Source organism: Rhinoraja longicauda, chromosome 21 (assembly GCF_053455715.1).
Source record: "Rhinoraja longicauda isolate Sanriku21f chromosome 21, sRhiLon1.1, whole genome shotgun sequence".
Taxonomy (NCBI): Eukaryota; Metazoa; Chordata; class Chondrichthyes; order Rajiformes; family Arhynchobatidae; genus Rhinoraja; species Rhinoraja longicauda.
In genome coordinates, this window is record NC_135973.1 from 29797544 (window position 1) to 29824378 (window position 26835).

Here is a 26835-nt window from a genome sequence, read left to right on the forward strand (position 1 = left end):
TAGTGTGAACGGGTGATCAATGGTCATCATGGACTCGGAGGACCCTAGGGCCTGTTTCCAATGAAGTATCTTTTCTTCAATCAATCCATTAATTCCATAATCACAAACTGCTTCCTTTTCATTTACTCCTTCGGCACCTAATCTAGAAATGCTAACTCTGGATATTACCCTTTGATGACAAAATAAACACTGTCCTCAATACCTTGAGTAAACAGGAGGTTGCTATAAAACAACTACTCTGATTTAACAGATCAAATCAAATTCTATTCGCCCACTATTGCAATGGATTCCTTAAATATTTAAAAATAAATAGAGAAGACACTATCAGGGAAGTAGTGAATGAATGGTGTGGGGTAGGGAATATTGAGCCTGTTTTAATCCTTCCTTCAAAGGTACTGTCCCTTTAAAAATAACCTGCCCTCCCCATTGCAGTCTTCACAAACAGAATATCACTTATGAGATGCATGACTACCTTCATGCAATGTGAATAGTTGGTATGGTCACAAGAGTTTTTATATAGTACATCCAAATGAACAAACAGCAATAGTCAGTAAGAGTGCATCGATGTTTCACCAGCAGATTCTAGCTAAACACCATATGATGTTTTCAAAAATCTCTGTTGGTTTTATAATCAATTTTACAGAAAATACCAATGAAAAGGAAGCAGCAGGCAACAGCAGTAAAGAGCCAGTGCCAGTGTCCCTGTAGCATGAAAATGCAGGCATCACAGAGAGATAGCAGGAACAAAACTGCAGATGCTGGTTTAAATAGAAGGTAGACACAAAATGCTGGAGCCAGGCAGGATCTTGGGAGAGGCGGCATCTCGGGAGAGAAAGAAGGGTCTCAACCCGAAACGTCACCCATTCTTTCTCTCCCGAGATGCTGCCTGACCTGCTGAGTTACTCCAGCATTTTGTATCGACAAAGAGATAGCAGCTCTCCCATCCTTCCTTTGTCCCGCCCCCCTGACATCAGTCTGAAGAAGGGTCTCAACCTGAAATGTCGCCCATTCCTTCTCTCCCGAGATGCTGCCTGACCTGCTGAGTTACTCCAGCATTTTTTGAATAAATACCTTCGATTTGTACCAGCATCTGCAGTTATTTTCTTACACTACCTGTTGCTCCACTTCAAGTCAAGTCAAGTTTATTTGTCACATACACATACACGATGTGCAGTGAAATGAAATTGGCAATGCCTGCGGATTGTGCAATTTTTTTTTTTACAATTTGAGCATATAAATTAAAATTAACACAGAAAAGAAAATTTAGACCCTGTAGTTATAATAGTTAACAGTCCTGATGGCCTGTGGGAAGAAACTCCGTCTCATCCTCTCCGTTTTCACAGCGTGACAGCGGAGTCGTTTGCCTGACCGTAGCAGCTGGAACACAGCTGGCTTGTTCTTCGTTTTACTTGCCCTGTCTGAAGGTCCCTCCTTTCTCATCACATATTGTGTTTGATGGAGTGGAGGTCTCCACAAATATGCAACAAAATGCACAGAAATCATTGGATTAGCGTCTCTAGCTGCTGGTGAATACCAAGCCTCCATCTTTCAGTCTCCGATGCTGCAGATTTTTTTCTCTTATGAGTTTGCAAAATTATAATAAGAGGCATAAATAGGGTAGACAGTCGACAGCCTTCTTCCCCAGGATGGGAATGTCAAATGTGAGAGGCATAGCTTCAAGGTGAGGGGGAAAGTTTTTGTTTTGAAAAGTGCAAAGAGTGGTGGATGCCTTTCACACACACACACGCACACACACAGAGCAGTGGGTGCCTGGAACACACTGCCAAGGATGGTGGTGGAAACAGATACGATAGTGACATTAAAGTGGCTTTTACATAGGCACATGAATAGGCTGGGAATAGAGCGGTGTAGATCAGATGCAGGCAGAGTGATTCGTTTAATTTAGTATAATGTTTATCACAAATGCAGAGCAGACTCGATGGGCCCAATGACCCAATTCTGCTCCTGTGTCTTATGATATTGTGGCCGAAAGGGCCTGTCCTGTGCTGCACTGTTCCATGTTCTACAGCCTTTAATCTTTTACATATGGCATTGAAAGTGTTTAAGCCACGGTGTGGCATGATGGCACAGCAGTAGAGCTAAATGCCTTACAGCGGCAGAGACCCGGGTTCAACCCTGACTGCGGGTGCTGTCTGTACGGAGTTTGTACGTTCTCCCCGTGACCGCGTGGGTTTTCTCCGAGACCTTCGGTTTCCTCCCGCATGCCAAAGACGTACAGGTTTGTGGGTTAATTGGTTTGGTATAAATGTAAAAATTGTCCCTAGTGGGGGTCGGGTAGTGTTAATATGCGGGGAATGCTGGTTGGTGCGGACTCAGTGGGCCTGTTTCCACACTATCTCTAAACTAAGCCAAACTGCACTCTTTAACATGTTACATTTAATAATTAGCATGGAATTATGAAAACTTCTGTTAAAAATTGTTACCATTCAGTCCAATTGTCTAAGCTACCTATGGTAATGCTGTTTGTGTACAACAGCAAGTTACAATTGTGCCGTACAAGACCCAGGCAATTGCATGTCCCCTTGACTTTCAGCAACATTACCATCTCCACATCCTATCAACACTTTGTCAGTGAACACTAAGCAGAAACCTCATGGGGATCCTTTGTGGTAGAAGAGAGATTACATTATTTTGTAATGAATGACTCACCACCAGACTCTCCAAAATCTTCCATCACTTTCAAAGCATAGATGATGAAAGAGGTTGCATGTAGTGAACTCTTCCTGTTTGCATGAATGGACATTGAGGCAAAGTGCCCAAGATTGAAACTATCCAGAGCAAAGCGACTTACTTTATTCATAGCCCTTTCCAATTCACCCCATGACCACTGGTTCCCAAGGATGCAATTATAACCATCTACAAGACGCACTACAGATCACTCTACAAGATCACCTTCTAAATAACTCAAGCCTAAGGGCAACAGGTATGCTGGCTTCAAATATCCCATTAAATCACGCATCCCCTTAATGTAGAAATATAATCACCATTGCTTAGTCCACAATTCTGGAACTCCCTAGCTAATTACTCTGCTGAAGTACCTTCCGAACTTTGTTTGGTATTGGTATGGTTGTATCATCATAGGGTTGGCGTGCCACGGAGGTCAGGGATTAATGGGTGTACAGTCGGGACCAAAAATACATTCTGAGAAACATTACCGTGAGCATAACTTCTCTCAAGCAAAATTTGATTAATGACATTCCTTCCATGGTGAAATTATAACCATCACAGAATGGAAATTCAGACACTAACTTTAATTGTATAAACCATTGCCTCCAGCAATGAAAGGCCTGATCTCTACGCATTGAGATTTCCACTGAACTAATGCTTATGAAAGACTTCATTTTAGCACAACTCCTGGAAACAACTCAGATTTCAGATGGCGACGTTTGTTTTTATGGATTACTGCAGCGCGGCTGATGTCAAGCTAGGCTCGTAATCTAAAGAAACATCAAGTTTAGCAGATTTAGGGTCGACTGCAGTTCAAGAAAATCTCAGAATCGCTGGTGCCAGTGCGTTTGACTGAACACAGACAGTGAATTGCCACTCTTGCAAAGTTCAGTGAAGTTGCCCTCTTTTGAATTGTGCGTGCAATGTTGTAAACATCAAATGTTCCACTTCAGTTCACCTATAGAGACCCCAGAGAGATTTATTTCTGGGGTTTTTTAATGCAATGCTCCAAACCAAAACTCAAAAACAACTGAATCAAGATTTATTTTTTTTAATCAATTTTCAATCCAGCATATACATAGTAATTTCTTAGGAAGAAGGTTTTTTTCTGAATGCAAACACTCACACCAACAGGCAGATCACAAGTGTAACCTATCTCTAAAACGCTCAGTGGCATTTTGAGTGAAACCCAAAATGCTGCCTCATTGCAAGCAGAGGTTTCCTATCTCTCAGGGCCTTTCAAGCTGCTTATACTCCAAGATAACTACTCTCGGGAATGGCCAATGATTGAGAGCTTGGATTCACACATAGTGCAAATTGGATAAGGTTGCAAGAAATAGGAGGAGGGCAGTTGGAGTTGATTGAGTTTATTGCCAATGTGCACAAGTGCCGTGAGGTACAGATACAATGAAAATCCTGCTTGCAGCAGCATCCCAGGGGCATGGACTCAGATACACAAAAACTAATTATCTTTAGTCTGCATAAAATTGCACCTAAAATTATCATTGCTCCACCATTCAATTAGATCAAGGATCACAAATGTTCTTCCTGGTGTGGAATTAGTAAATTAGATGCACAGGTCTGTTTAAATGAAATGATGACTTCATGGTCAACATTACACGCAGTATTTTTTAATTCTCATCTGCTGTTTTTGAGGTTTAAACATGTATCTTGAGCCGACTGGTTAAACGAGTTAGCTACCATTCACTAAAATGCCGCCCAACTCAAGAATTGATCTTCCAGATGATTTATAAAACATCAGGAGCTACTTTGGAAAAATACACAATCCTTCTGCAAACTAGGAGTTGGCACTGTAACACCAGAACTATAATATCTGTACACATTACCGCAGCCCCACCCAGTCTAGAAAGACAAAGTCATCGTATATTTCTTTCTGCGGTTGAGTTTGCTACCGGGCTATCCCACAGTAAAGAGTAAACCCAGCTTCACATTACAATGACTGGTAAATGACTGGGTTACTAAAAAATGCAGAGTAATCCTTCAATCCCAAAATAGTAAATAGTAATAAACTAACAGATAAATGATCTCCAAATCATTTGCTACAATACACCAAGCTTACACATTCATAATGGTCAGAAGGTCATAAGGGATAGGAGAGAATTAGGCCATTCGGCCCATCACGTCTACTCCGCCATACAATCGTGGCTGATCTATCCCTCTCTCCTAATTCCATTCTCCTGCCTTCTTCCCATAACCTCTGACACCTGTACTAATCAAGGAATGGTGGGTGCAGTGTGGTCTGAAGAAGGGTCTCGACCCGAAACGTCATCTATTCCTTTTCTCCAAAGATGCTGCCTGACCTGCTGAGTTACTCCAGCTTTTTGTGTCTGTCTTTAGCCTCCTTTCACATTGCAAAGGATTGACAAAGGTTTTGAAGAAGGGTCCCGACCTGAAACGTCATCTATCTGTGTTCTCCACGGATGCTGCCTGATCCACTGAGTTACTCCAGCAGCACTTTGGTGCCTTTTTTTGGGGGGGGGGGGTGATATGAATGTGCTCTTGGATGGCGCTGGTCAGTAGCAAGGGAGAGGCAGGAGAGCCACTTCAACATTCGTGATCATGAAGTCAGGCAAGACAGAGACAATCAATCATCAGGTTCCACTGGACAGGAAAGAAGCCTGCATAAAACAGGCTCCAAGCCTCGCAAGGGTTCAAAAACCATCACTATCAGGCAAATTATAAATCATGTCTTCCCACTACCTCTGAAGACATCCATCGCTGTGTCGGAATTTCCAAGCATTGCAGTCCACAGACACTGATTATTCATCTCACTTCCCCCTTCAGCGTAGAACAAGGGAGACTTTGGAAACTACGGCTCTTTCCTTTCTCAGTCGAGATGACGGAAATTAATCTCTAGGGTGAAGAGGAATGTGGAGTCTGGAATTCAGATGGATTGTGCAGGTAAGTTATTTTACGCAGCATTAATTCTCCTTTTGGCAACCAATTTGTGGATCAATTCAACACGTTTATAACTCCTGTTGGGCTGGCCCCACCTTCATTCTTAATTGACATTTAATAAACCAATACCAAGTATTGGTATTAGACTCAAAACCCTGGAGTAACTCAGCGGGACAGGCAGCATCTCTGGAGAGAAGCAATGGGTGACCTTTCGGGTCGAGACCTGAAGAAGGGTCTCGACCCGAAACGTCACCCATTCCTTCTCTCCAGAGAAGCTGCATGTCCCGCTGAGTTACTCCAGCTTTTTGCGTCTATCTTCGGTTTAAACCAGCATCTGCAGTTCCTTCCCACACCAAGTATGCACTGTTACATGTCATTATGAATTAATGTTTCTGGTTTCAACCAGATATATTGTAAAGAACAGGCTGCCCAGAATCTCAGCCCTTCATTATAGCTTACCAGTGTCATGCACTCTGGCCTGGACATTCATTTCACTGGCTTCAAAAGGAATGAATGTCAGAGTCACAGCACAGTGCACTGACACAAATGCAATGCACATTTGGCACATATGACCAGGAATACATTTCTAGGCCTGTGTCTTTCTGAGTGAAGTCGTGCCAAAACTGGATTTTTATGAGCAGCATCCCTCCATGCTTATCCCCGAGCTCAAGGACACCATTAGCATCAGTGCGAGGCGGAAAAGAACGATTTAATTGTGCTTGGGCTTGCCTTCACTCCCCCCACCTGCAGTACCACTGTGCAAAGTCACAATGCAATGAGACTGCACATCCATGAATGTCATGTCCTCCTTCAATTTCTCAAACAAAGTTCTCAACTCATTTACATTTTTAATTTGGTAACGTGCCTGGTGCTCAATTGTAGTAGCACCATCCAGAGGATCATTTACCTTACAGAGCAGAGTGACTGCACGCTCAGAGCCCAACCTCTCCAGCTGTGCTCATCTCTACCCAAATGTTTATCTCCTCCTTCACCCCATCACCACGATGCTTCCAAAACCAAGCCTGCAATCCCATTCTGCAATTGAAGATTCGAAGACAGACACAAAAATACAGGAGTAACTCATCATCTATGGACAGGAGGAATGGGTGACGTTTCAGGTCGAAACCCTTCCTCAGACTCGACCCGAAACATCACCCATTCCTTTGATCCTGAGATGCTGCCTGAGCCGCTGAGTTACTCCAGCATTTTGTGTCTATCTTCGGTTTAAACCAGCATCTGCAGTTCCTTCCTACACATTCTGCAATTGACGGGCACCTTGGGGTAACATTCTAATTGTGTTCACGTTGTGTTCTGAAATAAAATACAGCCAGTACACAACACAAGGAGTTAGTCGTTAACACCTAAAAAATGATCAAAGAAATGGGATATTACCCAATTTTATGATAAACTGTTCTCAACGAACTTAGTACATGACAATAGAAGAGGAAAATGGGAAATAACAACATTTCTGAGAGAAAGGAATGTTCAAATATGTTGAGGAGGATGTATAAGAAAATAACTGCAGATGCTGGTTTAAATGGAAGGTAGACACAAAATGCTGGAGTAACTCAGCGGGTCAGGCAGCATCTCAGGAGAGAAGGAATAGGTGACCTTTCGGATCGAGACCCTTCTTCAAGAATATGTTGAAATGATTTTAGAGATGCAAAGGGTGGAGTTGGTTAAGTGGTCAGGTTCTGTATTTCCAATGGCAGTCTCTGGGTTAGCACCTACAGCAGAAGGAGAGGGTTAAAGATCATTTGATAAACCGTGCTATTAGTTACAGACTGGCACCCCCACCAGAGTTCATATCGTCCCAAATGGAGAGAGGAAAATAACAGTTTTGAAAACTTGATCTAAAGATTGATACGAATTGTTCTAATTGTTCATCAATTGCCAATCATCGCTGGCAACAGTTTCCATAAATATCCATGCTGATGAAACATGAATCCGATTATCTGATCATTTGATTCATTGCTGCTTGTAAGAGTTTGCACTTTGGAAAGTGGCCATTGCATTTCTTATATTGCCACACTGCAGTACTTCAAAAGCATTGGGCTAACTTGTAATTGTAAAAGATTGATGTAAACATTTCCTTTCCTTTTGCCTAGGCCCTCTATGGAATGTGCTAAACCTGCTTTGTGTTCACAGCATTTTGCTTTAAATATTGTTGCTATGCATTTGAGATTTGACCCAAAGCATCTGTGTTGTTCACAGCCCATCTGCCTATTCATCACATGTTGCTAAATCAGAGAGCGTGTACATATAAACACCACTTCTGAACATTCCAAAGCACTTTGCCACCGGTAGTGTTCAAGTGAAAGACAGAAGCTGTAGTCATATCACCAGGTTTGGGTTCAATTAATAGTTCAATGAGTCCACTGGTTTCTATTGTTACATAAAATTAGCCAGTAGACTTATGCAAAGATTTTTTTTCCTTTGCAGATGGGAATCTGTAATTCCCCAGGGGGTTTGCGGTGTTAAAGGCAGGATTTTTTAAAAGGCAATGAATAACGGAAGAGCAGGCAACAATGCACAAAAACATAAGATATATGGCGTGCAAACAGGCTATTCAGCCTAGCCAGCATTGTATGCTCCACATGAGCTTCCCATCACGTTCCCCATCTAAATCTGTCACTGTAGCACTCAATCATGTTCAGTTTCCTCAGCAATATATCTTTATCATTCACTTCAACTACTTCCTTGGGTACAAAAGTACTTTTTGCTGGATTCTCTACTAGATGAGCTGATGACTATTTTGTATTTCGTTCCCTTACCTTTTCTCAGAATCCATGAAGAAACGGCAAACAATTGTTAAATGAGGCGTTACAGTGATAAGCATGAGGTAGAATGCAATGGCAGGAAGAATTGAAAGGTGGATTATTTCTTGCAGGGTATGGGTCCAGGTGGGACGGTTGGGGAACAGTGGAACCCTTAAAATCAAATATCCTGATCTTACGTGCACCACAGTTATCACAGTGTTAGAGATTTTCCTTTTTGAAATCCACGCTGTCTATTCAGTAATATGTTTTGTTTTTAATAATCAATTCCCTCCTTTGACAGGAATTCCATGATTCCTTTTACCACCAGTGTTACACTAGGATATATTTGATCACCTTACCTGAATATAGTTAGGTTTTAGCTAACTGCTAATTAGCTATTTAGCTATCTGGTGTTTGGCCTTTTCTAAAATATTACACTTGGGAAAGATTAAGGGTGATATCTAAAAATAGAGGGTTAATAATGAGAGAAAGAGAGAGATAAACCAATGTGCAGGACTAAAGATTTTACAAATCTTGTTCCTTTCAATGAAATTGCTGCTAAACATCAGTCAAATTGATTGTGACCTCTTATTATTAACTTTAGACCATAATACAAATTGAGTATATTAAAATAAATTACAAATTTCAGATTCAGATTGGATTTAAGTATTTTTTAAATCCTTGCGACCATCAATGCACTAACACTATGATGTAATAGGATCGGTTACCTGACCACTTTCAAAAGTTAATTTCCATCTTTAATGCAAACTGTGAACTATGACAGCAGCTGATAAGGGCTCCACTGACGACACAGTCTGCTTGCTGCCTGCCACAGTCTGCTGAACTGAAGCAAAGGTTTCCTCAATTATATTTGCGTTTTAATTTGACTGGAGGAGTCCGATGGAATTTGGAATTTGTTTTCCCAATCTTCCACAGCAGCAATGGACCCAGGGATCCACTCTCAACGTTAAATAATGGCCACTGACAGGACAATAGCATATTTTAAACATGAAACTAAATGACCATTTAAAGGCGACAGCTCAAATCTAATTCTTCATCACTTGTATAATAAATAAATAATGTAAACAAGATTCATAGAATTAGAACACAGAAAGAGGCTCTTCGGCCCAACTTGCCTATGTCGACCACAATGCCCCATCTGCGCTAGTCTTACCTGCCTGCATTTGGCACATTTTCCTCTAAACCTTTCCTATCCATATACCTGTCCAAATGTCTTTTAAAAGTTGCATAGTACCTGCCTCAACTAGCTCGGACAGCTCATTCCATATACCCATCACCCTCTATGTGAAAATGTTGCCCCTCAGGTTCTTATTCAATCCTCCCCCTCTCACATTAAATCTCTGCCCTCTGGTTCTTGATTCCCCAACTCCGAGTAAAAGGCTGTGCATTCATTCTATCTATCCCCCTCATGATTTTATACTCCTCTATAAGACCATCCCTCAGCCTCATGGGCTCCAAAGAGTAAAGTCCTTGCCCGCCCAACCTCTCCACATAGTCAGGCCCTCAACTCCCGGCAACATCCTCGTCAATCTTCTCTGGACTCTTTCCAACTTTCAATTGGGAGAAGAAATTACTTTTGTTCTTGATGCCTATATAGTCTAAAAAGACACAGGGGGTGGGGGGGGAGGGGAGACTGGGCAATCTGAGGAACAACATCGGTGAGGAATAAAATACACAAACATTGTTTGCACCTGGTCTTGTGCCACATTCAAAATTGTTAACTTAGAATCAGTTTGCCTTGAGATTGCCTTGTGAAGTAAGCCACACCCATAGCAGACAGATTTAAAACAACCATCCAGATTATTGTTGCTTCAGAAACGTGGGCTCTAACAGAGGGAGGTGTAAACCAGCTCGGTGAAATTAACCTACTGCTTTAGTGCAGAGGAAGTGTTCCCATGCACTAGAATGCTAAAAGGGGTCATTATGGCAGTAGACTACACAGAGAGCTATGTTACTGACACCATTGCCTTGGCGGGAACCTGGCACAATTCCAGCACTAAATCGGCCTACGGCTCAGCATGGAGAGACTCCCCGTTGAGTTTGTCATGTCGCCAGGCTGGATTAAACTCGCACGGAAACAAAGAGCGGGGGGGAGAGCAGCTTCCATCACATCCAGCAGGAGGAGACGAGAAAGAGCATGAAACCTGTCGACACTTGAAGCCGGTGCTAGCAATCCCCAGCCATGGTGATTGTTTTGGTGTATTATTGTGAAGTGTACCGAGAAATACTTTTGTGTGCTATCTATGCAGGACATACTGTGCACAAGTACAATCAAACCATACACCAGCAGAGCTGAAAGGAAAAGGAGACAAGGTGCAGTAGATAGTGTTATAGCTACAGAGACATTGTAGGAATAAAATGCATGGGTACAACAAAATAGATCGGAAGATTGGCAATAAATGGACCACACTTCATAAGATCATAAGTGACAGGAGTAGAATTAGGCCATTCAGCCTATCAGGTCTACTCTGCCATTCAATCATGGCTGATCTATCTCTCCCTCCATTCTCCTGCCTTCTCCCCATAACCTCTAACACCCGTACTAATCAAGAATCTATCTATCTCTGCCTTAAATATATCCACTGACTTGGCCTCCACAGCCTTGTGTGGCAAAGAATTCCACGGGTTCACCACCCTCTGACTAAAGAAATTCCTCCTCATCTCCTTCCTAAAAGAACGTCCTTTAATTCTGAGGCTATGACCTCTGGTCCTAGACTCTCCCACGATCCGAACCCTCCACAGCAGTGAGCAGGGCATCAATGTATTCTAACTGTTAAGGTGAGATGTTTGGAGTTTTAGAGTGGAAAGTGAAGGGTATCTGCTGCACTAGGCAGTTTGGAAAGACATGGATCTTTAGTAATGGGAGGTGCAACGCTCTCCCACCTGCCTGGCCCAGCTGCCCACTAATTCTCAAACACAACAGTGGTCAGGTCTCACTACCTATGTCACTGGATTGGCTTCAGTTTATCATTCTCATGATAGTGTCCCCTCAAGTGGCTCGTCAATGGAGTTTAGAAGGTGGGATTCTGAGGAGGTGTGACGGGGTCAGGCACTGAGTCTGTCTCCTTTCAAAGGAGAAGCCAACTTAAATGGTTCTTGGTCCCCCAAAATATTCCAAATGGAATTTAAAATGGAGGTGGCGGAGTATGAAGGGCTCATCCGGTTGGAGCAGATGAGAAATGTCTTCCTCTCAGATTGTGAATATTTGGAATTCTTAAGAATTGCAACAGCTGTCACTGAAAATGTTCCAGGTCAGGATAAACAGAGTTTAGGGCTGTACAGTATCAAGGCGTACAGCAATCAGGCCAGACGTTGGAGCCAAGGCCAACAGAAGATCAAGCAGTTCTTGCTGAACAGTGCAGCAGGCGTGAGGGACGATATGAAGCACTCCAGTTGTATTGACGTACTCCAGCTTCAAGCTGCCAGAGGAGGTAGTTGGGGCTGGGACTATCCCAACGTTTCAGAAACAGATAGGTACATGGATAGGACAAGTTTGGTGGGATATGGACCAAACGCAGGCAGGTGGGACCAGTGCAGCTGGGACATATTGGCCGGTGTGGGCAAGTTGGGCAGAAGGGCCTGTTTCCACACTGTATCACTCTATAACTCTATTGTCTTGTACTGAACAACTGGATCCAACAAATGAAAATGTTGCAATGGAATAGAAGAGTGTCACAGTGGCGCAGTGGTAGAGTTGCTGCCTTACAGCGAATGCAGCGCCGGAGACTCAGGTTCGATCCTGACTACGGGTGCTGTCTGTACAGAGTTTGTACGTCCTCCCCGTGACCTGTGTGGGTTTTCTCCGAGATCTTCGGTTTCCGCCCACACTCCAAAGAGGCAGGTAGGTTAATTGGCTGGGGTAGGATAGTGTTAGTGTGCGGGGATCGCTAGGCGGCACGGACTCGGTGGGCCGAAGGGCCTGTTTCTGCGCTGTATCTCTAAATCTAAATCTAAAAAGAGGCTGAAGCATTTTAGTCTGGCAGCACAAGAGATAGATTAATGTTTGGCCCCCATTGCCTTGACATCGGGCACCAGGGCGGGAAGCTCACAGTTGGATAGATCTCCACCACAGAGGCTCACCAGGAGAACTGAACATTCACCAAGACTCAGATACTCCCTGGGCACTCCTATTATTCTTCAGGAAAGGCCAGAGGGTTCACCACCCAATTACCCCATAAAAGTATAACGGGGCAGTAGGGTGGAGTTGCTGCCTTACAGCACCAGAGACCCAGGTTCAATCCTGACTGTGGGTGCTGTCTGTGCGGAGTTTGTACGTTCTCCCTGTGACCGCGTGGGTTTCCTCCAGGTGCTCCAGTTTCCTCCCACGCTCCAAAGACGTGCAGGTTTGCAGGTTAATTTGCTTTGGTAAAAATCGTAAACTGCCCCTCGTATGTAGGATAGTGCTAGTGGGATCGCTGGTCGGCCCAGACTCGGTGGGCCGAAGGGTTCTGTTTCTGTGTTGTGTCTATATCTCTAAACTAAATTGGCAAAATCTCCAGATGGTCAGAGGTGGCCCTGGATTGACACCAGGCACACCAAACCCAAACCTACGATGAAATAGAAGGGCAAATCGACTTGGACTGACTCTTTAACCGGAGGTCTGCATTCAGTCGCTGCCTCTACTATGAAAGGAAAATTGTACGGGGGAAGGTGAGAGACTGGCAACATGGGCAATGGTGAAACACTAAATGCAGAGCAGTGGCTGCTCGCTCTGCCTTGCCCTAGCCATTACTTTAGGAGGACCAGCAACTGAGATAGAGAGATGTGTAGGAAGGTACTGCAGATGCTGGTTAGACACCGAAGACAGACACAAAATTCTGGAGTAACTCAGCGGGACAGGCAGTATCTCTGGAGAGAAGGAATGGGTGACCTTTCAGGTCGAAGGGTCTCGACCCGAAATGCCACCCATTCCTTCTCACCAGAGATGCTGCCTGCCCCGCTGAGTTACTCCGGCGTTTTGTGTCTATTTTGATGAGAGAGATGACTGGGCAACAGGAGACACGAGAAACTGCAGATGCTGGAATCTTGAACAAAACACAAAGTGCAGGAGCAACTCAGTGGGCCAGGCAGCATGTGTGGAAGGAATGGGTAGGTGGAGTGTCGGGCGGAACCTTCTTGACTTACTACATTTTGTGGGGGTGTGAGCGGCTAATTTAGAATCTGCACAGCAAGCAAGACAAGATGGGTGGATTGGCTGGTTTCTGTGCTATAAATTCTTGATTAGAATGGGTGTCAAGGGTTATGGGGAGAAGGCAGGAAAATGGGATTAGGAGGCAGAGATCATCCATGATTGAATGGCGGAGTGGACTAGATGGGCAGAATGGTCTAATTCTACTATAACTGGTGAACATGTGAAGTTCTATAAATTCGAGTAGGTTTGTGTTAACCCCTTAACAAAAACTGCATCTACTTTGAACACCGGACAATCAGCTGGAAGAACAAGTAGTATAAGAAAATAACTGCAGATGCTGATACAAATCGATTTATTCGCAAAATGCTGGAGTAACTCAGCAGGTCAGGCAGCATCTCGGGAGAGAAGGAATGCGTGACTATAACTATCTGCAGTTATTTTCTTATATTTTGTGAATAAATCGATTTGTACCAGCATCTGCAGTTATTTACTTATAGTCACCCATTCCTTCTCTCCCGAGATGCTGCCTGGCCTGCTGAGTTACTCCAGCATTTTGTGAATAAATCAGCTGGAAGAACTCAGTGCGTCGAGCAGCATCTGAAGAAATTGGGGTGGGTAGCTTGCATCGGGACTACTGCAGAATTTGGACCAGACCAACTAGAACCAGGCCAAACATTAATCCATCTGTTGTGCTGCCAGACTAAAATGCTTCAGCCTCTTCTACTCCATTGCAACATTTTTCATTTGTTGGCTCCAGTTGTTCAGTACAAGACAATAGAGTCATAGAGTGATACAGTGTGGAACTAGAGGTAGTTCCTACTCCCGATGCTGGTCGACCGTAGAGTTCCTCCAGTAGATTGTGGGTAGCTCCAGATTCCAACACTGTATCAACTACTTTGAGGAAGTTGCATCTTGTTCTGCACCGGCAGTCCCAACTCCGCATCGGTGCTTGGAGACAAACTAAATCCCATCAATAACTGGGAGTGTTTGCTCCCGCTCGGAAATTTCCCTCCAAACACCTCCTGCAGCAGAAACCCCAGTGAAGCGAGCAACCCGCGATCGCCACGTCGCGGCGACTGTGGAGGAGGAGGAGGAGGAGGAGGAGGAGGAGGAGGAGGAGGAGGAGGAGGAGGAGGAGGAGAGGCTCCACAACAGGCGGGATCCCGTCCGGGAGGAGGAAGGAGATAGCCACAAATGCCTCATAGGTTTCTAATCGGAATCCCTTATCGAGCCTCTACAATGTATCACCAACGACACAGAAATGCTGGAGTAACTCAGCGGGGGACAGGCAACGCCTCTGGAGGGGAGGGGAGGGGAGGGATGGGTCTGTTCGCCGTGTTTGAGGCGGCTCAGTCCCAAACAGGGCGAGCAGAGTTGAGTTCAATGAGTTGCCGTGTTGGTCTGGGAGGCAACGCCGTCAACCCCCCCCCCCCCCCCCCCCTGCGGTGCAAACCTCTAGCCTCCTCTACTTACTTTTAAAAATGTCAGCAGCGAATTTAAAAATCGCACCCGGCATTGCCTGGCTGCAAAGATAGTCAATTTGACACTTTGGCAATCGAGAGAGAAAAGAGAATTAGTTTCGAGGCAACTCCTGACTTTTAGAAGCATCTGTCTCAAACTGGGTTGAGACAAAGCCAGCAGCTTTAAGAAACTGGACGGGGGACTCGGTCGGGGTTTATTCTTTGTGATGGGGGTTTATTCTTTGCAATGGGGTTTATTCTTTGCGATGGGGGTTTATTCTTTGCAATGGGGTTTATTCTTTGCGATGGGGGTTTATTCTTTGCAATGGGGTTTATTCTTTGCAAGGGGGGTTATTCTTTGCAATGGGGTTTATTCTTTGCGATGGGGGTTTATTCTTTGCGATGGGGGTTTATTCTTTGCAAGGGGGGTTATTCTTTGCAATGGGGGTTTATTCTTTGCAATGGGGTTTATTCTTTGCGATGGGGGTTTATTCTTTGCAAGGGGGGTTATTCTTTGCAAGGGGGGTTATTCTTTGCAAGGGGGTTAATTCTTTGCGATGGGGGTTTATTCTTTGCGATGGGGGTTTATTCTTTGCAAGGGGGGTTATTCTTTGCAAGGGGGTTAATTCTTTGCGATGGGGGTTAATTCTTTGCGATGGGGGTTTATTCTTTGCGATGGGGGTTTATTCTTTGCAAGGGGGGTTATTCTTTGCAAGGGGGTTAATTCTTTGCGATGGGGGTTTATTCTTTGCGATGGGGGTTATTCTTTGCAAGGGGGGTTATTCTTTGCAAGGGGGGTTTATTCTTTGCAATGGGGGTTTATTCTTTGCAAGGGGGGTTTATTCTTTGCGATGGGGGTTTATTCTTTGCAATGGGGTTTATCCTTTGCGATGGGGTTTATTCTTTGCGATGGGGTTTATTCTTTGCAAGGTATTTATCCCGGTCAGAGGGTGGAAGCAGCGGTGGGAAATTGGGTGCGATCTCTGAAGGTTCCTCCAGGAACCGCTGCCTCTCCCAACTTCAGCGCCCGTCCCAGAGTTGGAGCGCCAAGAACTACGGACATTTTCTGTAACTTTTTTTGTTGTTGTAAAAAGAGAGCAATCTCTCCAAACTGCACAGCCTAACTTTTACCGAACCATATCTCTCGGATCCACAGCAGGTCAGTAAAACACTGCAGCCGAGAGAAATGTCAACCCTATCCGATACCGACCTCTGCACAAAAAAAGCAAACTCCGCTCCAAACTACAAAGTGCTCCTGGTTCCCAATGTTAAAACGAAAAATTACAAATCACAGTTCTTAATGAGAAGCATCGCTCCAATCCGAGCAAAAACGTGTCCCTTTTCGCCCCCCCTCTGGAAGAATAAACTTTCAATCCAGGTTGAACTGTCCTGAACAAAACTTTCTTTGTGAATAAGTATTAGATTGCGAAGTTTGAAGTTACTTACATGAGATGCAGCAGAGGGAGAGAGTCGCCGAGTTGATCCCGAGTGTGGAGCTGGTAACGTGAATGGTGTGTACAGATGTGGGCTGTGAGACTGGCTGCCAAGGCGTGTCCTTGTCTGTCAGTTTAAAGGGAGGGGTGAGTCGGCTTCATTTGCACATTTCAGCAGTGAGCAGGGTTTCCCAACCGCCCCTTGTCACACCCAGCTACCACGAAGACAGACACAAAACACTGGAGTAACTCGGCGGGACAGGCAGCATCTCTGGAGAGAAGGGAATCGGTAACGTTTCTGGGGTCTGGACTCTTTCGGGTCGGCCGGTCCTCTCCCCCCTCTTTAGACATTTTTATTTTTTTTAATGCAACAACATCCCAGCTAACCCGAGCTCTCCACAGGTCTATTCACTCTCCAAAATAACAGAATGAAATCCATACAAAAACGTGACAAGTAAAACAGGAGACCTAAAATATTTCTTGCTCCCCCACAAAAAAAAACCTTTAATTTATGTCACGGTTTTAACATGGCAAAGTTCTAATCAAGAGTTTGTCTATCTCTGGCTTAAAAAATATCCACTGATTTGGCCTCTGCAGTCCTCTGTGGCAATGAGTTCCACAGATTAACTACCCTCTGACTCAAGAAGTTCTTCGTCACCTCCTTTCTAAAAGAGTGCCTTTTAATTCTGAGGCTATGACCTCTAGAATCTCCCACGTGGAAACATCCTTTCCACATCCACTCTATCCATGCCTTTCATTATTCTATAAGTTTCAATGAGGTCTTCCCTCCAACTTCTAAACTCCAGTGAGTAGCGGCCCACAGTGCTATAAAGTGCTCATCATTTGCTAACCCACTCATTCACAACACACCAGTTCTACGTTATCCCACTTTCGTATCCGCTCCCTACACAGTTTACAGCGGCGCTTTTTACAGAGACCTATTAACCTACAAACCCCCACGTCTTTGGGATGTGGGAGGAAACCAGAGCACCTTGCGGAAACCCACGTGGTGACAGGGAGAACGTGCAAACTCCACACAGACAGCGCCGGTCGTCAGGATCGAACCCGGGTCTCTGGCGCTGTGAAGCAGTGGTTCTATCTCCCGTGCCATTGGCATTTCAAAGCTTTGCAAGCCACTTCAACCACAATGTCAAGCTAAACAAATATTCTGAGCCACATATGAAGATGTTAAAGATGACCGCAAGAGTGGGGAACGTGGCTGGAAGTGGTGGTGGCGTTCTGGCCAAAGTAACGCTTCCCATTGTATCTCCAGGATTTTCAATGACATACGTGTTTAATAGCTGTTTAATGTGGTCTCAAAAGGCAATTTAATTAAAGTGCGTGTACATAGTGAAAGAGCAAGATTTTAAAGGGCTTAGGAAGGAACTGCAGATGCAGATGTATCGAAGATAGGCACAAAATGCTGGAGTAACTCAGCGGGACAGGCAGCATTTTTGGAGAGAAGGAATGGGTGACGTTTCGGTCTGAAAAAGGATCTCGGCCCGCAACGTCACCCATTCTTCTCTCAAGAGGCGCTGCCTGTCCCGCTAAGTTACTCCAGCTTTTTGTGACTATCTTCGGTTTAAACCAGCATCCGCATTAAAAAAACTAGGGAACCTGGAACTTCTCCCCTAAGAGGAGAAAGGAAGCTCCAACAGAGGAACAAAGGAGATTTGGAAAAGAAAAGTAGAAGCAGTTCCTGGCAGATGTGTAGGTATCTAGGGGACACAGATCTCCCATCATTGGCAAATAAACCACAGGCGAGATAAGACGTTGTCATGATACTTGTAAACAGTGTTATTTTTATCAGTCTTCACCAGTTTATGAAATTCGGTTGCATGGATTCTCGTTCGGAAGCAGAGTTTAATATGCAGCCACAGGAGGCCACAGATGCTGGAATCTGTAGAAACAACCACTCTGGTGGAGGAGAAAATAGTCTCAAAGTGCTGGAAAAACTCAGCAGGTCAGGCAGCATCTCTGGAGAACATGGATAGGCCAGGTTTCTGGTCGGGACTCTTCTTCAGACTGATTGTAAGGGGAGGGTGAAGCTGGAAGAGGGGCAGGACAAAGCTTGGCAAGTAATAGGTGGGTACAGACGATCCCGACCTGAAATGTCACCTATCCATGTCCTCCAGTGATGCTACCTGACTCATCGAGCTATTGCAGCATTTTGTACCATTTAATAAACCAGGATCTGCAGTTCCTTGTTCCTGCATTACACTGATAGAGGAACTCAGCGCGTCAAGTGTTTTATTTTGGAGTTGTAACATGGTGAAGATCGTTCACCTCACCGGAGGGCCGAGCTTTAAGGTGCGAGGGGCAGAGTTTAAAAGAGATGTGTGGGGCAAGTTTTATTTTACACAGAGGGTGGTGAGAGGCTGGAATGCATTGCCGGGGGAGATACAGCGCGGAAACAGGCCCTTCGGCCCACCGAGTCCGCACCGACCAGCGATCCCCGCACATTAACACGATCCTACACACACTAGGGACAATTTACACATACACCAAGCCAATTAACCTGTATACCTGTACTTCTGGATTGTGGGAGGAAATCGAAAATCCCGGAGAAACCCCACGCAAGTCACGGGGAGAACGTACAAACTCCGTACAGACAGCACCCGTAGTTGGGATCGAGCATGGGTCTCCGGCGCTGCAACTCTACCGCTGCGCCATCGTGGCCTCCCGCCATGTTGGCTGAGGCAGATATGTTAGTGGCATTTGAAAGACTTTTGGATAGACATATGGATATGTAGGAAATGGAGGGATATGGGTTATGTGCGGGTAGATGAATGATGATCTTGGCAGCATGATCAGCTCAGACATTGTGGGACAATGTTCATAAGTTCATAAGACATAGGAGCAGAATTAGGCCACTCGGCCCATCAAGTCTACTCTGCCATTCAATCATGGCTGATCAATCTTTCCCTCTCAACCCCATTCTCCTGCCTTCTCCCTGTAGCCTTTGACACCTTTTCTAAACAAGAACCTGGCAATCTCCGCTTTAAAAGTACACAATGACTTGGCCTCAACAGCCGTCTGTTCCTGTGCTGTTCTATGTTCTATTCCACTCTACTGCTGGATGGACACAACCCACTGATTTTTGGGAAGTAGTTCGCAAGTATTATTGCAGCCATGCCTCGTGACTTTTTGGTGCAGTTAAAGAAAGAATTTTGTTCTTGGAAAAGTCAGAGCCGGCTGTTAATCAGGATAGTTTCCTGCAAGAGCAGGGCAGAATGTCCAGCTTACCTTTTATCACAGTTATATCCAGCAGACAAAACCTGGACACCCATGCCAAACCTGCATTGACTCACGAGGCCTGGCAAATACTGTGCTGCACTGGCTGATTGCCACATGTGCAAAATGTCACATGGCCATTGTGTACGTGTGTGTGTGTGTGTGTGTGTGCACCAATGATGTTAGCCTTAAAGACACACCTGTAAAGAACCTGTTTTTCAACTCATCACAGCCAACACCTGAAGGGCGGGTACGTGAGAGTACGGTATTGCATAAAATGAACCTTTAATCACAGGCGAAATGAGGTTGTTCCATATTAAGCATTAAAGGTTGACCACTGGTTAATCTGCCACATTGCTAGAGCAGTTACTAGAAATGTAGAGAATAGGAACACGAGTAAGCCATTTGGCCCGTTGTTCGGCTCTAATAATCCACTTCAGTATCTTGTTCCCACCTATTCTCCTTATCCCTCGAAATATATCTACCCGCTCCTTGGATAGATACAAAATGCTGGAGTAACTCAGCGGGACAGGCAGCATCTCTGCAGAGAAGGGAATGAATGGGTGACGTTTCGGGTCGAGACCCTTCTTCAGACCCAAAACTTCACCCATTCCTTCTCTCCTGAGATGTTGCCTGTCCCGCTGAATTACTCCAGCATTTTGTGCCTATCTACGGTTTAAACCAGCATCTGCAGTTCCTTCCTATACATACCCGCTTCTTGGATATATTTAATGACAAATGTTTAAGCGACTGCCAGCGACTGTCATAGTCGTAGCAGGTCTACGACAAGGTACAACAACCTACCACCTAGTCGACGGCAAGCTACCGACAACCGGCGACCCAATGGTCGCGACTTAGGACGTCCACCTACGACCACACCTACGACAACCTATGACCACACAGGCGGCTACCTGCGACAACCGAAGTCAACCTACGTCCACCCGTGACAAGCTACGACAAACTACGGCCCTGTCGGCGACAACTGAAGACAATTCACGTCATTTTGGCCTCCAGAACAATGGAATCACCCAGTTTCCCTATAAAATGGGGGTGTAGGGTAGGGTTTCCAATCATTCTGCATCATGACTATTTGAAAGTGATGCCATGGGACACCACTCTGAAATACAATGCCTTCATGCATCAATTTGCCGTCAAAATGTCAAGCATTTCCTTTATTGATATTGAAACAAAAAAGTTTTAACAACAAAAAAAGCTTGATAAGAACATACAACAGTGCATACAAAAATATTGTAATCACATAAAATTTGCAATTATTTATGTACTCCCAAACACCAAGGAGGGTCGCTGAGTTTCAATAAACTTCAAACTTTAAAATTCAAACATCAAACATAATACAAGTACAAAAACATACAAGACTTAACATCATTTATGGACACATTACACTGATGGGTGATCAGATAAAAAAACTCAAACCCAAGTCCCAACTTGCACCCTGGGCGGGTCTCTGTCCTGGGGATACCCCCTTGTGTCACTGGTGCAGGTCTGGGTGTGTCAAGGCAGTTGTACAGGGCCCTAGTGAGACCGCACCTGGAGTACTGTGTGCAGTCTTGGTCTCCAAATTTGAGAAAGGATATTCTTGTGATTGAGGGCTTGCAGCGTAGGTTTACTAGGTTAATTCCCGGAATGGCGGGACTGTCGTATGTTGAAAGACTGGATCGACTAGGCTTGTATACACTGGAATTTAGGATGAGAGGAGATCTTATCGAAGCTTATAAGATTATTAAGGGGTTGGACACGTTAGAGGCAGGTAACATGTTCCCAATGTTGGGGGAGTCCAGAACAAGGGGCCACAGTTTAAGAATAAGGGGTAGGCCATTTAGAACTGAGGTGAGGAAAAACTTTTTCAGTCAGAGAGTTGTAAATCTGTGGAATTCTTTGCCTCAGAAGGCAGTGGAGGCCAATTCTCTGAATGCATTCAAGAGAGAGCTAGATAGAGCTCTTAAGGATAGCGGAGTGAGGGGGTATGGGGAGAAGGCAGGAACGGGGTACTGATTGAGAATGATCAGCCATGATCACATTGAATGGCGGTGCTGGCTCGAAGTGCCGAATGGCCTCCTCCTGCACTTATTTATTGTCTATTGTCTATTGGCTGGGGTAGTCTGTGAATGCAACTGAGAGAGCAGAGAAGCTACTAGATCTTGCAGGCTGCAAGACAGTGTATGTGGAAGCAGTGGCGACCTGCTGTGATGGTGTTGATGGTGTGTAGTGAGTTCTTCCCATCCTTGCTCCTGTAATGTTGGTGGTTCTTGTGATACAACTCTGGGTTTGACTGATACCACTCGACCAGCTCTCCTTCTTGTTCCCTGCTGAGCTCGTAAGGAACTACCTTGGGTCTCCTGACAATTGAGGCATCAGTGTCCTGAGCATCATCTGATGCTGAGTCTGGGCCAGCAGCAGTGCCTGTAGTCTTGGCAGGGAGGCCAGTCCGGGCTGGGGTGGTGGTGGGGACAAGGGCCACCTCCTTGGTCTCCTCCTCCTGGGTCCCCTCAGTCTCCACCTGCCTGGTGGGTGGGGATGGGGGTTGGACCCTGCTCTTTTTAAAAATATAAATCAAAAATATTCAAATATTAAAATAATATATACAATACAATAAAACCAAAACAGAACCCACCACCAGAATACTATACAAACACATATACCAATTGAAACTATTACACAATTATATTACAATCTCCATCCAGGATACATCCAATCCCCCGCGGTGCCCAGCGGTCCCGGAAATCCTCCAGGGTGCCCGTGGACAGCACGTAGTCCCTCTCCAACACCACCCGGGCACGGACGTAACCCCGGAAAAGGGGTAGGCAGCTGGCTCGGGCAGAGCCCTCTTCCGCCTGGCGCCGTGAGTCGCGGATGGCCAGCTTGGCCAGGCCCAGGAGCAACCCAACCAGGACATCTTCGGCCCTACCCTCTCCCCTACGCACAGTCAATCAATAGTCAATAGTCGTTTATTTGTTACATACACATAAATGTGTAGTAAAATGAAACATTACCCGCAGTTGAACAATAAGACCAATAAGATTAATCAATTAATCAATGTCCAAAGATGAGGATGGTGGGTAAAAAGTGCAGCCAAAAAGCAAGGAGCAGCCCCTTTAGATATCGGAACAGGGGCTGCAAATGTAAGTGGCATAAACCATACTCTGAAGTGGTGTCCTCTGATACTGGACTCTCCAGCTTCAGAAATATCTCTCCTCCACCCAGTCTGCTTGGACCTGTTAGAATTGTAATGGTTTCTATGGGCCCTTCTCCGGTTCCTCCATATTCCTCTATACCCCATCTTTCCGCCATCCACGAGTCAAATGTTTGTGCATTCCCTCAATGGCCAGAACATTATCCCTCGGATAAGTTTAGTTTAGAGATACTGCATGGAAATAGGCCCTTTGGCCCACTGAGACCACACCGCCTATCGACCACCCATGTGCTAGTTCTATGCTATCCCACATTCGCATCCTTCATAACGAGACCAAAACTGAAGAAAATACTTTAGATGGGGATCCACAAGGGCTCAGTTCAGCTGCAGCAAAACATGCTTTGTCTTGTACTTAAATCCTCTTGCAATGAAGACCAGCATACCATTTGCTTTCCTAACTACTTGCTGCAACTGAACGCTTGCTTCCAGCAACTGGTGTACAAGGATACCAAAGTCTTGGTCTCAAGGTTTTCCTTTTCCAAAACTATCACCATTCAGATCATATGTTTTTCTATTTTTTGAACCAAAATGGATGTTAATTCTTATCCACATCTGCCATGCATTGGTCCACATTTCCAACTTGATTAAATATGTTGGAGCCACTTTGCATCTTCCTCACAGCTCATACTAACACTTTCATCCCAGTTTCTGTGTGCTTTTAACCCCCTCCCCTCGTTCTATCATCCAAATCATTGATACATGTCGTGAGTAGCTGGAGCCCAAGCATCCATCAATCCGGTAACCCATTAGCCACCAGTTCAATCGCACAGCACAGCTTGTTCAACAGTTCAACAGAGCTTTATTTGTCATTCGGTACCAAGGTACCGAACGAAACTACATAGCAGTCACACACAAAAAAGAACACAAGACACATGACCCCAACACAAACGTCCATCACAGTGACTCCAAACACCCCCTCACTGTGATGGAGGCAACAAAACTTCCACTCTCTTCCCCACGCCCACGGACAGACAGCTCGTCCCCGACCGACCCGCACAGTCCCCGCAACGGGATGGAAGTCCCCGCGGCCGAGTCGCACCGTGCGCTGAGACGTCTCGCGGCCGAACCGGGCGGTGGAAGGCCCCGCGACCGAGCCGTGCGCAGCTAAGTCCCGCGGCCGAGCCGCGCCGGGCGATGTTAGGCCCCGCGGCCGAGCCTCACCGGGCGATGGAAGGCCCCGCGGCCAAGCCGCACCGGGCGATGTTAAGTCCAGCGGCCGAGCCGCACCAGCGATGAAAAGCCCCGCGGCCGAGCCGCACCAGCGATGTTAGGCCCTGCGGCCAAGCCGCACCGGGCACTGTTAAGTCCAGCGGCCGAGCCGCATCAGCGATGTTAGGCCCCGCGGCCGAGCCGCACCGGGCGATGGAAGGCCCCGCGGCCGAGCCGCACCCCGCGCCGTGAGGAAGAGACCTAAAAGAGAAAGGTTTCCCCCACCCCCCCCACCCACACCACCACCCCCCCACCCACACCACCACCCCCCCACACACATACACAACCAAAAAAAAAAAAAAAAACCATCCCAACACCGACACACAACAAAAAAAAAGGAAAAAAGACGAACAGACTGCTAGCGAGTCGCAGCCGTTAGAATTGTAGTGAGTACCTCTCAAGAGCTATCATTGTTATTTAAGCAAATTCAACTTACGTTTTGTAGACAGGTTGATACCATAAACATTAATGAGATGTATGCTCAATTTATTTATTTTGATTATAGAGTTGAGAAAACATATTAATCTCAGGCACTAGGAGAAGTTCCAGGCCTTCTACAAACATTGGTACTTTCACTTTTCAAGCGTTGCAGGATCCCAGGGTAAAGTGATTCAACATTTCTTTTAAGGTAAGTGCATCTCAGTGGGATGGCGATGTCTGCATTTGTGATTTCTGGGTTTTAGTTCAGTTTGGCTTAGAGATACAGCGCGGAAACAGGCCCTTCAGCCCATCGGGTCCGCACCGGGACCTGCGATCCCCTCGCATTAACACTATCCGACACACGCTAAGGACAATTTTACATTTATACCAAACCAATTAACCTATGTCTTTGGAGTGTGGGAGGAAACCGAAGATCTCGGAGAAAACCCACGCTGTCACAGGGAGAACGTACAAACTCCGTACAGGCAGCACCTGCAGTCGGGATCGAACCCGGGTCTCCGGCGCTGCAAGTGCTGTAAGGCAGCAACTCTACCGCTCCACACCGCGCGGTTGAAAGTACAATATCGATTTTTTTTCAACTTAGTTCATCTGCAATAACTAATTAACTAATGAACTGATTTATATTTCAGTGGAGTTGCTATGAGATTATTTCAGAATATTCTGAGGTAGTGAGATTTAACGTCAAGCAGGTTTTATTGCTGATATTGATCCACGGTAGCTTCCTATATTTATATAGCATTCTCCTATCGTTTTAGTGGTGAATGTTTTATCCTGTTTATTTTCAAAAGACATCTGTGCCTACAATAGAGGAATGCCATACACATATGTCAGACATTTGTCTACTAATTTTAGCAATAGACTTTTCTAAGCTTATAGGTTTAGGTTTATCTGAGACTTTAGGAGAGCTCCCCCTCCCCTCCCCCCCATTCACCATCAACAACACCACAGTCACATCTGTGGAGTCATTTAAGTTCCTTGGAACCATCATCTCCAGGGACCTTAAATGGGAGGCCTCCATCGACTCCACAGTCAAAAAGGCCCAACAGAGGATGTACTTCTTGTGGCTGCTGAGGAAACACAATCTGCCACAGGCAATGATGGTCCAGTTTTATACTGCCATCTTAGAGTCTGTCCTCATCTTCTCCATCATGGTCTGGTTTGGCTCAGCTACCGAGCATGACATCCGGAGGCTGCAGCGCATCGTTCGATCAGCCAAAAAGGTTGTTGGCTGCAACCTTCCCCCCATCGACAAACTGTACACTGCAAGGGCTAGGAAGCGAGTGGGTAAGATCATCTCTGACCCCTCTCACCCTGGCCACAAACTCTTTGAAGCACTTCCCTCTGGAAGGCGACTCCGGGTTGTCAAAGCTGCCACAGCCAGACATAAAAACAGCTTTTTTCCATGAGTAGTAGCTCTACTCAACAACCAAAAGTCTGTAGCCTCCTTTTGCTCTGGTATTTTATTTCATTCTTTGCGTGTTTAAATTATAATGTTTTATTCTTAATTGTCCACTGTATATCGTGTTGTTACTTGCGAGCAAAGCACCAAGGCAAATTCCATGTATGTGTACATACTTAGCTAATAAAATGTATTCAATTCAATTCGATTCAATTCAATTTGATTCAATTCAATTCGATTCAATTCAATCCCTCGCCACTCCATTGAACCACAACACTGTAGATTCAAAACATTTTCAGAGTTAAGTAAGGAAAATTTGCCAGACATCAACTTGAACAAAAAGTTGCTGCCTTCAAAAAGATTTGGTGGTTTCAACAACAAATGAATCCTTTTAGCTTTTGTTTAATCTCTACATCCCGCACATGGAGTATGCAGTTACATACTTCAAAGTAAATTGATTTATTCCAAAACTTTTTTTGAATTCCTTCTCATCCTAAAATTCCAAACAGTTGAACTATTTTCTGAGACCAGTCGAAATGCAATCAAATGTCATTAAGTTGGAAAGAGCTTCTGCTCTTCATTACACAACAAATCTGAAGCATATTCTATGTAATGGTCTTACTTTTTACTGTTTCTTAATGAAAATAAATACCTGGCAGGTGTCCAAACTAGAGTCGTGTTGTCTGATTTCCAATGCACTTGACTTACAATAAAACACTCTGGGATGTCCATTAGTCAAAATACACTATGTAAATCCAACTTTAAAGTAAAGTTTTAAGCATCTGACCATCTGCTGGCACATAAACTGTGCATTCAGCAGCCCGTGAAAAACTGAAAATATTGGCTTCAGGTGAGGCCTCTGATATGAGAAAAACCACACAAGAATGCATTCAATTTTTCTTTTAAAATTATTTCAATAAGAATGCTGGA

The 26835-nt window shown here is 45.1% G+C and overlaps 1 protein-coding gene across 1 annotated transcript in view; it reads right to left on the minus strand.

Moving 5' to 3' along the window:
• emp2 (epithelial membrane protein 2) overlaps positions 1-16556 on the minus strand; it is a 41585-nt gene extending 25029 nt beyond the window's left edge. Inside the window, exon 1 of the mRNA XM_078418199.1 lies at positions 16425-16556. The gene's annotated coding sequence lies outside the window, so the exon portion shown is untranslated. The remainder of the gene's footprint in view (positions 1-16424) is intronic.
• Between the last annotated feature and the right edge of the window lie 10279 nt (positions 16557-26835).